Source organism: Rattus rattus, chromosome 2 (assembly GCF_011064425.1).
Source record: "Rattus rattus isolate New Zealand chromosome 2, Rrattus_CSIRO_v1, whole genome shotgun sequence".
In the NCBI taxonomy this organism is placed as follows: Eukaryota; Metazoa; Chordata; class Mammalia; order Rodentia; family Muridae; genus Rattus; species Rattus rattus.
In genome coordinates this window covers 176,050,073-176,054,762 of record NC_046155.1, presented here as the reverse complement: position 1 = coordinate 176,054,762, position 4,690 = coordinate 176,050,073, and positions in this window count along the sequence as shown.

The following is a 4,690-nucleotide window of genomic DNA, read 5'->3' as shown; positions in this document are numbered from 1 at the left end:
AAAAAAATATTTCAGGAATTCTGTCAAATATAAAGTTGGCATATGCCTACCAAATATTTGGTTATAGTTCATGTATACCATTTTAGAATCACTCACTGTTTCTTCTAGTGCTTTCTAGAAGTTACATATATACCAATCTTGTATACATTATCCATAAAATCTTACACTTATTCAACTTTTTCGTTTCCTCTGAGAAACCCAAGATTCTCTAATTATTTTTAAAATTTTATTCAACACTATGCTTTCATGGAGAATTCCCCCCCTGGTAACATCAAATAAATTTGATAAGGCAGTTGAATCTGTAACCTTATATATAATATGAGTTCCAGGACAGACAGGAATTACACATAGAAATTATCTATCAAATCAAACAATCAATCAGACTAAAAAACACACTTAAAAATCAATAAAGGCAAAATCAGAATATATTGTCTGACTTTCAGTAGGAGCACATACATGACAAAATACTGTCTGTATTTACACTTGCTCTTCCAGCTATTGTTCAATAGTCTAACGTGGAAATGTTTTATTTTTTTATCTAAGACACAAAAATGTGATATGTAATAATGGACAGAAGCTGGCAATCGCTGTATTTGAATTAGGGAATAATTGGAGGATCATGAGAAAGAGGGTGAACCATAGGAAGATGAGTAGTCCTAGCGAATCTGGACAACCAAGAATTTTCAGACAATGAGCCACTAACAAGGCAGCATACACCAGCTGATATGATGTTTTGAACAAATATGCAACATAGGACGGCCTGTTCTGACCTTAGTGAGAGAAGACATACCTAACCCCTGAGAGACTTGAGGCTGAAGGGATTGGAATGTGTGGTGGTTGCGGAAGATGGGATTTCCTTTTGGAGATGGGGGAGGAGGGATGGGATGAGGAAGAGGCAGGGGCCACACTGAGAAAGGAATAATGAGTACATGGTAAAAAATATTATTAAATAATTAAAACTAAAACAAAATTAAATTAAATAGGCATGTAGATATATTAACATGCTATTATATTGTAGTTATGGAAGGGATAGGTAAAACTTCTGATATTGGTATGTACCTAATTTTTCTCAGTCTGCCCTAGATGTGCAGTTATGATTGACATCCTGGAGTCAAAAAATTCTGGAAGAATGGATTAGGATGCAGATGCTTTGATTATGCTGTTTCCTAGAAAATTAATTTTCCAAAAAGACAAATGAATTCTTGCAACTTTACTAAATCTTTAAATTTGTCAATTTTCCTCCCACAATGAGATATTGTATGGTTCTCAAATGCATCAGCACTAACAAAAAAAATAACTTTCCTAAGTTAGTCTTCATAGATCATTAACAATGTCCCCTTAAGGAACACATTCTGCAATAACATCCACAATTTCTCACTGAATATTTGTGGAAGATGTCATTTTTGCAAAAAAACATTTGATATTTAAACTGTTTAAGTGATTTCTATGCATATTATTATGCTAACTGATCTCCTCTAAAATTACATTCATATTATATTCCCATCTTGAATTTTAATAATATTTACTTTTTTTTGACATTTAAGTATGAGTCCTTATATATTTTCTGGTCACCATGTAAGTGAAGGAGACAGTTGAGAATAGAAAATGTCAAAAGGTCAACTGGACTGTACTTGTTGAATGCTGGAAATCAAGATCCAAGACCTCTGTTAAATTAATGAAGAGGATAAATAATTAATTATAACATTAAAAAATGCTAAGGAAGAAACTGAAGACTTTATTCATGAACTAAACACCCCTATTTTCTTAGCCATGGTTCTTATTCCTGTGCACAAACATCATGACTAAGAAGCAGATTGGGGAGGAAAGGGTTTATTCAGTTTACTTCCATGATGATCACAACCAAAGGAAGTCAGGAATGGAACTCAAGCAGGTAAAGAATCAGAAGCTGATGGAGAGGCCATGGAGCGATGTTTCTTAATAGCTTGATTCCCCTGGCATGTTCAGCTTGATTTCTTATAGAATCTAAGACCACCAACCCATGAATGGAACCACCCATAATGGGTTGGGTCCTCCTCCCTTAATCACTTATTGACAATATGCCATACAGCTGGATTTCATGAAGACATTTCCCCAAGTGAAGCTTCTGTTCCTGTGGTAACTCAAGCTTACGTAAAGTTGACACACATAACAAGCTAGTACACCCCTTTAAAAAATTCACATGATTTGATATCTATGAATTTGTTGCTACTTTTTGATCCATTATGTATAGAATACGAAGAATCTTCTTTTTGATACTTTATACACTCCCAGTTTATTGTGCTTCAGTGTAATGGATTAAAATGTTATCGCAGAGTTAGCCACAATTATTCAAATTGTGCTGTCAGTTATAAAAAAAGAATTATTCAAAAGATTATTTGTTTAGTGTTAGTTACATATAAATTGCAAACTAGTATTTTTAGCCTGTAATAATTTATAAGTAAATCAATATCTTTAAAGGACATTTGTGGCCAGTATGATGGCAAAGCAGTTAATTCCCTTAACACTAAACATGATGAACTGATTCAACCTCAGGTCTATTTCATAAAATGAGAAAGCCTAACCCTAGAAAGTGTCTTCTGATGACCATACATTCTTCTATAATATATACTCAAAATTATTGCACAAAGTGTTATAAAATCATTTGTTATAAAACAAATAAAAATCAACATTGTTTAGAAAAATAAATACACCAAATTTTTCACAAAATTGTTTTTACTGATTTATGTGTATGTGTGTGCAGTATGTACAAAAGAGCATGTATGTGTATACAAGTACAGCTGCAAGTGAGAGTCATACAGTGATTCTGGAGGTAGATAGCGGGACAGCTGTGAAAAACCTAACATGGGTATAGGAATAGAAATCAAATATTCAGCAAGAGCAGTAAATTCTCTACAGAGTTGACCCAAATGCTTTGCGCCATAAAAGTACTGACTAATAATTGCTTTCCATAAATACATTTTAACAGATAAACCTAAATGAAACCCTAGAAGCACATTATCATTATCTTCAAATCTTCCAAGAATCAATGCATTTGCAATATTGTTTCTCTTATTATCTTTCTTTATGTAAATTTTTGAAAATTTTGTTTAATCTTTTTTTTTGCATTCTTGATTTTATTCCCATGTCAGTTCATGCTCTAACTGTTTCATATCCCCTACCCCCTGACCCTTCTGTATGTCCTGAGCCCACCCGCACTTCGTACCTCACCAGACCTCCCCATTCCCTGGGGCCTTAAGTCTCTTGAGGGTTAGGCTCATCAGCATGGCCTGAGTCAGACCCAGCAGTCCTCTGATGTGTATGGCCTCTTCTCAGCTGTCTATGCTGTATAGTTGGTGGTCCTGTGTCTAAGAGGTCTCTGGATCCAGATAAATTGAGACTGCTGTTTCTCCTACAGGGTTGCCCTCCTCTCCTCAACTTCTTTCATTTTTTTCACTAACTAATATAACCACAGGTGTCAGTAGCTTTTTCCATTGGTTGTCCATTGGTTGGGTATAAATATCTGTATCTGACTGCTTTTTGGGTCTTTCAGAGAGCAGTCATGATAGGCCCCCTTTTTTGAGAATACCGTAGACTCAGTAATAGTGTAAGGCCTTGGGGTCTCCCCCTGAAATTAATCCTACTTTGGGCCTGTGACTGGAACTAATTTTCCTCAGGATCCTCTCCATTTTTGTCACTGCAATTCCTTTAGAAAGGAATAATTATGGGTCAGAGTTTTTGAATATCGAATGGCAATGCTATCCCTCACTGCCTTTCTGCTGGAGGTGGACTCTACTATTTCTGTCTCCCTACTGTAGGACATTACATCTAAGTAACTTTACTCTTACTTCTAAGTTGGATTGAGTAACTTTTTTTTTGATAACTTCTTTTTTAATTCTGTGGTTTTTAGCCTATGTTTTCTGTATTATTTTTGCTAATAGCCAATTATTAGTAACTATACACCATCCATGTACTTTTGGTTTTGAGTTATCTCACTCATAACAATATTTTCAAGTTCCATACAATTGCCTGAAAAGTTAGGGTGTCCTCATTCCTAACAGTTGAAAGGTAAATGAACCACATTTTCTCTATTCATTATTTTGTTGTGGGACATCTGAGTTGTTTCCATTTTCTGGCAATCACAAAAATACCACTATGAACATAGTGCAACATGTATGCTTGTGGTATTGTGGTGCATGTTTTGGTTATATACCCAAGAATATTGTAGCTGGATCTTCAGGTAGTTCTACTTCCAAGTTTTGGAGGAATCTCCAGATTGATTTCTAACATGGTTATACCCATTTGTAATTCCATCAGGAATGGAGGAGTGTTTGTGTTTTCCACATCCTTAACAACATGTGCTGTACCCTGAAGTTTGGATATTAACCATCCTGATTTGTGTGAGGTTAAATCTCAGGGATGGTTTGATTTGCATTTCCGTGATCATTTTGTACTTTGAACATTTCTTTAAGTGATTCATAACCATTCTCGTGATGTGAATTCTTTTTCTAGTTCTATACCACCTTTTCTGATTGGGGTTTTCATTTCTCGGTGGTCAGCTTCTTAACTTCTTCATATATTTTAGATATTAGCCCTCTATTGGATGTGGGGATAGTGAAGATTTTTTTCCAATCTGTCCACTGCAGATTTGTCCTATTGACTAGGTCCTTTTTTTTTTTTTTTTTTTTTGGAGCTGGGGTTGCATGCGTTTTAG